Source organism: Pinus tabuliformis, chromosome 1_1, assembly GCF_031772625.1.
Source record: "Pinus tabuliformis cultivar Carrire ecotype Pingquan chromosome 1_1, CPIR1, whole genome shotgun sequence".
In the NCBI taxonomy this organism is placed as follows: Eukaryota; Viridiplantae; Streptophyta; class Pinopsida; order Pinales; family Pinaceae; genus Pinus; species Pinus tabuliformis.
In genome coordinates, this window is record NC_142297.1 from 836,013,748 (window position 1) to 836,027,197 (window position 13,450).

The 13,450-nt window shown below is 40.3% G+C and overlaps 1 pseudogene; it reads right to left on the reverse strand.

Moving 5' to 3' along the window:
• Positions 1-9,921: 9,921 nt before the first annotated feature.
• On the reverse strand, positions 9,922-13,425 carry LOC149216733 (lysine-specific demethylase JMJ26 pseudogene; annotated as a pseudogene).
• Positions 13,426-13,450: the final 25 nt, after the last annotated feature.

A 13,450-nucleotide genomic window follows, 5' to 3' on the forward strand; every position in this document is an offset into this window, starting at 1 on the left:
TCGCTCCATCCTCCTACGCATATTATAACTCGTTACCTTGCATGTTTAGACCGCAGAGCTTCATACTTCAGATTTTTCCAACCGCTCGTCCATCGTCGAACGCGGTCACACATCGGGTGGAACCGCAGGTCCTTACATCCTCCTCCACCTGAAATCATTGTCGTCCTCGACAACATACCATCCTGGTAGCCATCCACCAAGATCATCAACAACTGTCTCACCCATGATGTCAACTCCTCCACATACTGCAACCATCCCTGCAACATATGTAGAACTACCATCTCCATCATGTCTCATCCTGGCAACCATCTGTCACCAAGATCATCATACCAAGGTATACACCCCATCGGTATGTCATACATCAGAAATCATCTCAATCCATGACCATCGACCATCTTGTCGCAATCTCCACATGCTGCTCTCCCCATCGTGGAAGGCTAGCCCTTCCATCCAAGCTACATGCTTCCTGCAACCTCTCGTGTCGACCTCATCATGTGTCGTCCTCATGTGAACTGCTGCCATGATACTCCAACACAATGCTAACACATCTCTGCGCACTACGCGTCCCCATGTTTGAACTAGTTGGTAGCTAATCCGACTGTCACGCTCAAACCATGAGAGTGAACATCCTCATGCCATCATCAGTTGTTTCTCAGAACATCCCGTCACATCCTCACCTCGATCAAGAATCCATCTCCATATAAGTAAGCCATGCTCAGGTCCATCAAGTAGTCCTCATCTCGTCTGCAACATGCTGTCCATAATGTTTGGTACCAATGTGTTGCATGAAATCAGCTGCATCTTACCCCAACATCATCATCCATATGTGTATCTCCTCAATATGAAGAGACCATATTCCGACTCTTGATGTGCCACATCCAGGTCCATGAAGCAACCTCCATCATATCTGCAATGTGCCATCCCTCAAGTCTGCCATAGAAACAAGTATGTACTCGTCTCGTCTCCCATGTGCTGCCCATGATCATAGATCAATCAGTTCCCATGTGTCAAAAGTGGTTAAGTCTCTACTCAACCCATGCCCAAGTGTTGCCACCAAGGCATCATCATTGTTGTAACTCCATCACTCCAAAGTGTCTCATATCGATCCTCCACATCAAGTCACTCTTCCAAGCCACATCCATACATGTACTCGAAAGTATGCATCCCATTCTGCATCAAAGTCTTTGACCTCAGCTCCTCAATGCATCAGATCCTCCAAGTCCACCATATATGAAGCCCCCAAAAGTCACAACAATCTCATGTCATCATGAGCTCCATGAGTCATCTCCAACCAACATCTCAGCAAGCATACAAGTCTCAGCCCAAAGGTCTCTGCAAGATGCTTCAGCCCTCCATGTAGTAGGAATGCTCCATAGTCTGCTCACAACTCCATCCAAGTCCATGGCCTTGTTGTACAAGAGTGCACAACCTCTCCATCGGCTCATAAGTAACACATCTCCATGTCACACCAGCAAATCTACTTGCACAACATCCCTGCCTTGGCACTCCTCATTGGATGCCCATAAGTGACACCTCTATAAGTGCTCCTGCATAATGTCCCTGCATAAGACTACCATGCTCCATGTCTCCAACCTGATGTCCATGACTAAGTTGCCCATGTAGTCCAACCAAGTAGACCCATCACAACAATCGGTCATCCTCATCCAAGTTTGCAATCTTCGGTCTAGTGAACTCGGTCACCCAACCATATCATCATCACATGAGTCTCTCCATCATAGCTCCCACACTAAAGGTTCCACCAAGACTATCTCTTGGTCTCAGCCATGAGAAGTCCACCCAAGTATCATCATACCTCAAGTGTGTGCCCTCTTCAATCTGTCCATGAGTCATGCCAGGCACTTAGCCAATTCTTCATATCGCTAAAGCATGACCCATCCTTCGCAACGATCATCATGTTCCTCCCTTGTCACAGGCCTTTGCACCTTCTACCATAAGGTCACAAACAACCCCAACAAGTCCTGCAACAGTCAACAATCCTTGCTTCTCCATACAAGGTCTCATCATAGTCATCCATGGTAAGATCCTCCCTAGCATCGGCAAACTGATTTTGCCCTTCCCTGCATACAGTCCATCTACCAAATGCTCAAGTGAAACACAAGTATCAATACTTACTTCATCATCATCATGAGGCTCCTCCATGTGAGTATCCTCATCCATCCATGTCTACAAACTACACGATCTTGGTTCAACTTGATCGATCTCAAGTTCATCCTCCATCATTGTCACATTTGCAACATCCTCAATCATCACGGCTTCCTCTTCCTTGTCAGTGCAATTTGCAACTTCATCTTGCTCCATTTTCCAACCAAGTTGAAGAAGTTCATCTTCAACATTCTTTTCCAAGACTTCAAGTTCCTTTTGAATTCGGGGATTCTCTTCTTTCATCCGCTTCAACCTGTATAAGGTAAGTAAGAGCTTCCCTTCGCATTCTTCCAAACCTGCCATGCCTTGTCGTTCAGCTTGGCCCAAGCACAAAGCTTCTCCTCTGCCAAACCTGTTTCACCATTCACCTGAATCACCCTGATATTCCACCTGTCATCTGCAAAACTTGAACTTTCTTCAAGTCTTCGGTCTTCGTAGAATCAACTTCTTGATTTAGTTCACCAAGTTTCCTGCAAAACTTGGACCATCTCTGATACCACCTGTCACGAAGTGCAGGTGTGTATCAGCTTCAATGCTTCAACACCAGCACCAGCTCCCCAGCACTAGCTGTGATACCACCTGTCACACCCCTACACTTACGGTAGTCTTTCAATCGCTTATAGCGAGGTGCGGCACTACCAATCATTTTCTTTTCACCAATACTTACAATTGCAGACTACGCCTAACATTCCATACTTCGTTTTATTTTCGTTACCAAGTATTATTATGTTTCCTTTATACAAGTGAAAGCCCATAACATTCACATAAACAACATTATACAGGAGAAATGTACAACAGTATAAAGGGAGGGGCAACTCCCTGCAATATGAGTTTGCCTGAATCAATATATATAATCTTCTTTTACAAGTACAAGTTAAATTTTGGGAAACCCCAAATTTACACTTAGCTAATTTTCAACTTCGGCAAACTCGGTTGCCCAGCTCGTCGGCACCTCCGCATGGTCGTCGCACGACTCACCAACCCTTCGTTCACCTCGTCGCACGATCGTGTTGTTTGCCCAACTTGGGGGTGCCTCGTCCTAACCAAGTCGCCACACATGGGCGCTCCGCATGAGTCACACCTCCATTCACAATCTCAACACTTCACCGCTTCCACTGTTTCGTCGTGCCTGGCGTGCCCTCACCCGGTCGCCTGTCCGCACGCCCTCACCGTGTCAACTGACTCACCTCCGTGCATGGCACGTCCTACTCGGGTTGCCCGTTCAGCACTTTGGTTGGTCGTTCAGCAGACGCCCTACTTGGGCCGCCCGTCGTGCACACCTACACGGACGCCCTCATTGGTTGCCCGTCGTGCACGCCTACCCGGACGCCCTCACCGGTCACTCGCACGCCTTCAACTAATAACCGAACTGTGCTGCCGTGTGCCTTGCCCAAGAATGGGCGCATTACCAAACTGCGCATCTGCACCTCGCACCTTGTCTTGCGCCGTCCTCTTCATTAGATGAGTGAAGATGTTCGATGTCCAAATGAGCCTCCACGCTTGTTAACTTATATCGTGCGTTGGGCGAGGTCTTGGCTACCCAGCCAACCTGCCCACGCCCTATACTCCATTGCAAATGCCCTCCAACATCCGTCGGTCTTCGTTCTCTCGCTCTCCAAGTATAGGTTGGCTCGTCCAAGTTTGTAAGTCGGCCCGTGGGTTGAGCCCACGCCCCCCAGGCTATAAACATGACTCGCTCCATCTTCCTACGCACATTATAACTCGTTACCTTGCACGTTTAGACCGGAGAGCTTCATACTTCGAAATTTTCCAACCGCTCGTCCATCGTCGAACGCGGTCGCACATTGGGTGGAACTGCAGGTCCTTACAGTTGTGGCCATAGAAGAGACAAAGGATCTCTCATAGTTCTTAGTGGATGAGCTTCATGCATCACTGATTTCTCATCAATATAGACTGAATAGAGAAACAAGCTCCTTAGTGGAGCATGCCTTCAAGACACAAGTTTCCTTTGGTCAAGGTCGAAGCAAAGGAAGATCATATGCTAGAGGAAGAGGAAGAAACCCACACAGAGGTGGAAGAAACAACCCTTCAAGCTCAAGTGGAAGGGGTAGCAATCAAGGCCCAAACGAAAATCAAGCACAAGGTTAGAAGCATAATAAATCTCAAGTTCAATGTCATTACTATAAGAAGTATGGTCATTATGTAAATGAATTTAGAAAGAAGCAATATGACATTAGTAACAAACCAATTGTAAATTTCATAAAAGAAAATTATAACCATGATAGCATGTTTTTAGCTTGTAATGTATCACAAGAAAAACAAAGTGATATATGGTATCTAGATTCAGGTTGTAGAAACCACATGTTAAGGAGCATAGAAACGTTTTCCAACCTAGATGAAAGTGTGAAATCTAAAGTGACATTAGGTACTGATATAAAAGTCTTTATCATGGGAAAAGGAAGAGTTAATACCCTAACAAAGAAGGGGGAGAAGAAATACATCTCAGATGTTTACTTTGTCCCTGGGTTGAAGCATAACCTCATAACCATTGAACAACTCATGCAAAAGGGCTACAATGTCTTTTTCAAAAATGATGAGTGCACAATTTTGGATAGGCCTCCAAGCAGATAGTTGATTGCAAAGGTTCATATGACAAACAATAGAATGTTTCCCCTAAAGATAAGATCAGATTTGAAGGAAGAAGGTGCACAAGAACAACTATCAATGAACTCACAAGAGGATGGAAGAAAAGATGCAGTTGTCACACAAGTAAAATTTCAAGTAGAGGTCAAAGACGAAAATCGGCTATGGCATTTGAGATTTGGTCATCTCAACTTTGGAGGTTTGATTTTGGTGCATAGGAAAGGCATGGTGAAGGGATTTCCACTCATTGAAAAACTGGACAACATATGTGAAGGATGCATCTTGGGCAAGCAACATAGAGAGACATTTCTAGCAGGAAAGTTAATAAGGGAAAAAACACCTTTGGATATTGACTAAAAATCATGGTAAACCTTGTTTTTACTTAGTGAATAAGCCGTAGTCTCATATGAATGTATTTTCATGAATTAGAATTTAAGCCTCATATGAAGGTATTTTCATGAATTAGAATTTAATAGAAAGTTTTATTTAGTTGCTCCAAGCTTTACTCTATTTTGTCGTGAGTTATTTTCTGTGTTTTAATTAAGCCTCTGTGTAGTTGCGATATCCTTCCCGCAACTGAAGTTGACTTTGCCGCAAGCGATGTGTTTTAATTAAGCCTCTGTGTAGTCGCGATATTCTTTTTCTGGCCAAAACTGAAGTTGACTTTGCCGCAACCAATTTCTGAGCCTGACTCCTCTCATATGCCCCTGCTGAAAATTTCTAACAACAATAAAAGGATTAATTGATCGAATTAATAGATGGGACACTGCGAAAATATGGGAATTTTTTAAGAGAAAATTCCACTCCCTTACTTCAAAATAGATTAACTAATGTTGAAGGATGAGATCAAGGCTCCACTTTGATTGTTGGTGTAATGAAAATCTTGTTAGATGAAGCATATATTGCACTGCTAAAAAAATATGGCCAAGCATGTAGAAATCCCATCACCTTAATTGATCTACAGTTCACATGCTCATGTTATCCAATTTTCTTGGAGATTGTTTCTAATTGGAGAATGAATAAGTTGGTGTTTGGTCTTATTGTCTAAACATTGCATGTGAGTATGATTGGAATTAAAGGCATGAAGTGAAGTGAAGAATTGAGGATTTTAGCTCAGTATGGTTATAAAAAGTGGCGATGTAGTCATGTCAGTGTCAAATTGAAAGCCAAGCTCTTAGTTCGCCGAGGAAAATAATATATTTGGAGTGTAGATTTTCCAACGGATGGTCAAAACAATATTAATGTAGAGGAAATTAATATTTGAGGTGGAAACACCTATGGAGTTTCTCGTTTCCTTAACCTCTGGGCTTGGGGAAACGCAGTTGTCAAAATCCCATGACCAGTTTGGGCTACAGCCTCAAAATCTTAATCTCCTAGAGATGAAACTAGAGTTGTTGCAATTGGCAGTGGAAATGATTGATGGTGAATTTTAAGATTTCAAGGCGCTCAGAGAGGCAACTTCATGCTCGTAAGACTCAATTGAGGAGGAAGGGGACATAGGCTCGAAGACACAACCTTTCTAGAACAATCAAGAACATTTCAAATTTGATGTAACGAATGCTCTTGAGGAAAAAAGTGTAGGTTAGTTTTACAAGTTTTAGTCACCATGTTTTGCAAATATATAGTAATATTAGGTGTCATATGGAATTTGTATAAGTACAATCTGCTTAAAATAGTTGAATATAGACACGATGTAAATTGAATCAATCTATTTAGATCTTTTGGATTTTTTTGAATATTGTAGTAGAAGTTATAGATGATGATGTACAAGGTTTTGGTTTTCAATCCAGGAAGCTTTAATACAAAACCATAGCTTCTTCTTTAAATAAAAATAATAATAAAATAATAAAATTTAATATAAATTAAAAAAAAATATATAATTTAATTAATAGAAAATTTGGGTTTTTTTTTTCAATATTATTTTGCTCTAAAAATTTGCCCAAAATTCAGTAAATATGTTTAGAATAAATCCCCAATGGTTTTTAAGAAAGTTGAATCTCTCAATACATTTAACCTTAAAAATTTATTAAAAATATAAGTAAATAATAATAATAATTCATGTTACTTATCTAATACAAGTAAGAAAAATTAATGAGTATTAATACAAATGATTCTAAATGGAGTTTCATTCTACACGAAGTGAAAAAAATGTTTCACATTAAAAGTATCTATCCTAGTTTAATGGATATTATTATCCATTAAACTATAAGGAGAAATGCCTTGGAAACACCTCCTTGGTACCATTTTCAACACTCCCTCTTACTATGGAAGGTGTTTCTCACCACTCCCATCTTGTCTCTAAAGAACATGCTTTCCCCTTGGAAATGACTTGGTGAGAAGGTTTACTACCTGTGCATCAATGAATATATAATCAAGCTTCACAACTCCCCTCTGAACCTAGTCTTTGATGAAGTGGATTTTGAACTCAATGTGCTTTGACCAACCATGAAATACTAGATTCTAAGAGAGTTTAATACAACTATGATTATCACAATATATCGTAGATGGTCCCAACCTCTGACCAAATAAACCAAATAAAATCTTGCGAAGCCATAGTGCCTCACAACCTACCTAACTAGCTACCATATACTTTGCCTATGTGTTTCTCAATGCCATTGACCTCTATGTGCTAGGCCTTTAGGGCCATTCTTGAATTGAAAATAGAAAAATATAAAATATAAACTAAAAAAGAAAATAACATGGAAACTATCATCAAGACTTATCAGATTTAGAGGCCTCCACTAGAATGGGCTTCTTATATCTACATGGGGAGTAGCTTGGGTCACGTGAATGCCTAAATGAGTCTCTATTTTCCCAATTCTGCAATCCACAAAACACATATTTAGCTACATCTCGTCTAGCATCAATAAGAGTTGACTATGTACATGTATTGGTTGTAGCAACCCTTAGTGTGGCCAATGTCCAGGGCTCAATCTACCTCCTCATCCAACACTTATGAATCAATCAAATAATGACACTTGTAGCTAATTCTCACTCCACTTATGTTATCTCCTCCTGGACATGCTAAAGGGCGCGTTCTCTAAATCATGAAGAAGAGCTCTCCGCTCTTTGTTGGTCCCTTGCTCTCAGTAATACACCATGTTATGTTGGACCCAAGTCTGTTTATGGGGCATAATGATCCAAAACAATGTAATAGTTCACCTGACCAAAGTGGAATAGGGACACCATGGAAGTGGAAATAGGGGTGGGGATATAGGAAGATTGTGTTATTACTCAAATTCTCCTAAGAGAAAAAGTGCCAACTACAAAATATTTAAACAAACTATTAAATACAAAAAGAAATATTCATAGTGTAAATTAAAAGTACCACTAGATCTTTGAATTCCATAAACAAAATTGAAACAACATTACAACAACTATTTCATAAAACAAAAATACATATACAATGTTGGGAGACAAGTCTATACTTGAAAGTCACATCCAATTGAAATAATATTTTAAGTTGCAAATATAAGAAAACATTATAACAAGAAGACTAATATTTCTTTAGATAAGAAGCCAAGATCCATTTTTTTAAAAATAATTTTTAAAATACAAAATACAATAAAATAAATATATTGAAAAGAAAGCTAGGAAACAAATTTCTAAAAATTATAAAGATAAAACAAAGATAAACATAAAAAGTAGTAAGTCAAAATGAAATAATGTTCATAGACCTAGAAAATATCATTTTCAAAAAATTTAAACAGATATTATTCAATATAAAACTAAATATTTATAATGTAAATTAAAATTACAAGTAAATCTTTGAAACCTAAAAATTTTAATTTTAATTTTATGTCAGCGTAACAATTTAAAGTTGATGGAAATTATAAGAAGATATGCCTCGCATTCTTTTCTTATTAAAATGAAATGGTGTATAAATTATTTTTATTTAACATTATGAAAATCAGCACGACCTGTTGCTTGAAGTCTTAAATTCAATGATGAGGAGTTGGCAAACGACATAGGTGCGGTTGATGAGCAAAATTTAAAAGATAATAGGATCTTCAATTCATTAGTATTAGTAAAGATGTAACAGACATTCAAACAATGTAGTCATATGGTAGTATTCTACATTGTTTGCAGACACGACAATGACATGAGAAGAAATCCATTAGCATTACAATAATAGTTTCTGCCATCGTTCCTGCAATGATGGTTGACAATACACTATATTGTTAGGGCTGCGATTTGAATAAACTCATTGGCATTACTGCAATAATAGTTTCTACCTTTGATCCTGCAATAATATTTAGTTGATGATGAATAAAATAGTTCGAACTGATTCTAAAGAAATTTCCAACTTGAGAAAATAAACATAAGCAGTTGTGAACCATGACTGATGAAGAGCACTGTCACAGAATATTTATCCAGTTTACGTTGTAATTAAAAATATTTACGTGAGAATGAACTTGATATCGGAACATATTCAAATAAAAATTAACTCTCTGCAATATCTTTTCTCTCTAAAACAAATCATTTAAAAATAGAACGAATATCTATTAACCATGACTGATGCAGAGGACTGTCACAGAATATTTATACAGTTTACGTTGTAATTAACAATATTTACGTGAGAATGAACTAGCTACAATTAAGTTGATATTAGAACATATTCAAATAAAAATTAACTCTCTGCAATATCTTTCTCTCTGAAACAAATCATTTAAAAATAGAACGAATATCTATTTTTCCTACCACACTCATCGATTCACTAACACATTCATTGATTCACATAAACCCAGAAGATCCCTTTAAGACTAGGACACCAACCCAGAAGATCAATTGGAAATATCAAAAGTAGGTAACGACAAAGGCTATAGCTTGACAAAGCCACGCCCTCTGCATGCTTTATCCAATGTACCGGGGGAGCAGACGAATACCTGGACCAATGAATCGCAACTTATTAGGAATAAGCATTTAAACACTGAGGTGCATTCCCTCAAACTTCAATTTAAGAATAAACTTACAAAGAAAAAACATTTTCAAAAACTGAGGTGCATTCCTCACACCTCTATTTAGCAAATATCATTTGAAAATAAAATAAATCAGACTTATCATGCTCTTCATGGAAAAATATTTAGGAAAAACATGAAAAAATCACCTCATAAGATGAGGAACATAACAGCAACAAGATTGTGTTCACATTTTCTACAATGCCACATCCTTCCCCTTCTTTCTGTCCTGGGCGGCTGAGGTCAAACTGTCGAGCTCCTGTGAGGCGGACTTGATTGCATGGAGAATCATCTTCTTCACCTCTAACTTGTCTTCTTTCGCCCTGTGATTCTTGGGCAGCAAGCGGAACTCTTCAGTCAACTGAATACATTGCTCTAAATTCTCAGGCGATACAAAATCCATGGCAACTTTAATACATGACTTGAGGTTCCGAACTTGATGAGGACACCCAGCTGGAATGAAGACTGCCTCGTAAAGATTTTGTTCGAATGTCCATGCCTCTACTCCATATTCTTCTTTCAGCTTCCCCTTATGATACTCATTCAGGTAAATAGTCTGATCATGAATTGGATGAGTAACCTGTGTAAGATGCTTATTTTCAATGTGCCTGAATTCCCCCTTGTGTTTCACCAAATAATCTTGTAACTTGGGTATATCCTCTCTCCGAAAAATATCCCAAAGAGCACCTCCAAATTCAGAGTCTTTGTTTTCAATCCTCCCTGAACTCTCTGGCAGCCCATCACTTCTTCTGTATTTTTCTCTCAATTTATCTATCGTTTTTTGTTTGGAATCTGTGAATTTGACTTCGGCTGTATGCGTTATAATATTGACAGCATCGGCCACATCCAAGTGCAGCTTAGTGACTGAATCCCCTCTGATAAGCTCTTCCCTGTTGCCATAGGCTATGTAAGTTTTGGGACCCAAATCAGGTTTCAAGGAGTGCTTTGGAAGCTTTGTGGCAAGATTTAGAATCCCAGATTTAGGATGGGTGTACTCCTTGAAAGGTAAGGCGCTGATAAATTCAGCACAATGTCTTGGTAGACGCTCTTCGAATGAATTTTCTGGAGGCCAATCCTTCAACTTATACAACTGGGGCCAACCATCACGGTGGTATTTTCCCCTTACATAATATGAAAAAAATTGATGAATATTGATCTCAGTCCACTTCCAATCCATGCAATCAAGGACTTTCACTTCTAGCTCCTTTGAATTCTTGGTTCTGGTAATCCTGAAAGCCCGCCACATGACCATTGGATCCCAACTCAGTCCAGTATTATCTAAAACATTTCTGACAATCACAGGCTCACCTCTTCTCCAATGTTTCTGAAAATGTTCAAGAGTCTCACTCTCGACATCTTGAACAGTTGGACAATACAAATAGTTGTCGCTGCCATCCTGCCTGTTAGCAGCTTTTCTTAGCTTATCAGAATGCTCAAAATTAGGCTTGAAGCACAGAGAACATGGCTGTGAATCTCTTGATGCCATTGGAAACTCACAATCCCTAGAAACTCTTTCTGCTATTTTCTCTATGTTTGCAACCCAATTTTGCCCAAATCTGGTGCACTTTAATTCTAACAATTTCTTTGCACAACGAGGACATGGGATTGAACGATCAGCATTAACTTTAAATTTAGACAATGGTAGTACAGAATCAAACTGACCTGTCATTTTAGAATTCTCATCAACTATCCTCTTTGACGTTGAATCACCTCCAGGCGGTTTCCCTTCCCTAAGCTCACGACAGCAAGAAAGACAAAGATCGTACTCACAATCATCACAGCTTCTGTGGAAACTTACGATAGATGTGTGGCAGTTGTCACAAAAATGACGCTCTCCTACCTTCACATTAGACACTCGAATCTTCAGGTCTTCTGCAGGTTTTTTCTGAATTTTGGCCTCCACCTCCAGTTCCAGCATTTGCTCACCATGAATTTTGGTGACGACAGAGAGGCCACTGCAAATCAAGTTCTTGCAAAAACGGACCCTATCATCTACCCTTAATTTTTTCACTTTGACCTGGGGATTTTTCCTTAAACAGCTTCTGCAATTACAAGTTCCCCTACACGGGGGACATCTCTCTGCAAAATTTTCTACTGTTAACGAAGGGTACGATATTTCAATGCATTTAAGACAGTAACGCAACCTTTTGCATGTTGAACAGTTGACAACAGTGCCTTTGTCGTTTCTTTTACATTGATGGCAATTTGTACAATCACTTCTATCTTCTGGTGCTTGAATTTCAGTCTCCTCAGCTTGACGTTCCTCTGGTGGTTGCATTTCTGGATCCTCACTATCAGTTTTCTCCTTTCTAATCTCCTCATCAAGAACATGTTCCTCGTGTTCCTCTTTAGCTGGCATCATAAAATCTCCTGAGGTCGAAAACTGTGAACTTTGCACCCCAGGCTTGAACTGCTCCTCTTTGATTTTGGGTTTCTGTCCTTTCTTCTTTGGAGGAACCTCGTCCACCTCATGTGACAGGGTCCGGGGCCTACCCGGCTTCTTTGGAGGAACCTCGTCCACCTCATGTGACACGGTCCGGGGCCTACCCGGCTTCTTTGGAGGAACCTCGTCCACCTCATGTGACACGGTCCGAGCCTGGACTTCGGTATTACCTCCCACCACCATTTGGGGATCCAGAAATGTCGAAACTTCACGTTCCGCACCAGGAGAAATCTGCTTTCTGCTTCGCTTCCTAGGACCCGGCAATTCAGAAAAATCAGAAGGACCCACACGCGGATTAAATTCGAATTTTGCATCGCGTAAATTTAGTGCCGTAGGACATATAGATTGTGTTTTAAATTCTTTCCTGGGATCCTCCTCTTCTTCGTCCTTTCGTTTCCGACCCCTCTTCTTCTCATATCCCTCTTCGCTGTCATGTGCCACAGCCAGGGGATTCCTTCCCAACTTCCTAGCCTGGACTCTGGAACCGGAATCAACCCCCATCTGCAATTTGGGTGCATATTCCTCGCTCTTCAGAAACATCGAATCATCCGGCTGCGCAGGCGGCATATTCTCGAACCCTGCGTAGCGTAAATGGAGTGGCATGGACCAGTCAGGTTTTGTGTTAGAAACCCGTGCGCTGGACTTCTGGGACCCAATCGCCGTCTTGAACTTTCTAGGGTTTTCATTATTAAAATCCTCACCAGACCCCTTGAGTGTTTCCCTCCAGTTTGACTTTTTTACCCCAATTTTCCCTACCTCCCTGCGTTCAGGTGCTCTTTGCTGCTCACCATCCTCATTGCCCTCAGGTGACACTGTGTGGAGCTTGATGGCCCTCTTCAAACTCACGAGTTCAGTATTAGGGTTGACATACGAAGTAGTTTTCAAATCAGTTTCGCGTCTAATGATTGGCATCCACCATTCAGAGTCTGTGGTCAAAACCTGAGGACTGGACTCCCGAAAACCACCGCTCCTTATTTTTTCAGCGTCATCATTAATTTCGTTCTCCATAATTTCAAATTTCATCTGCATTTCACTCACAGAATTTTGGCTATCCAGAATATTCGAAAAACTGGGGTATGCATGCGAAGCAATTTCCAACCCTTGTTTTTCCTTCTCACCACCCTCATTACAGTGATCTAACACAACTAAGGGATTCTGGCCCGAGTTCATCTCTTTACCCTGGCCCGTTTCAGAATAAAAATTAGCAAACTGACCAACCGACACCTCTAATGAACCCGCAGAATTCTCTTCACCCATTTCGCACAAGTTAGCCTAAATCAAA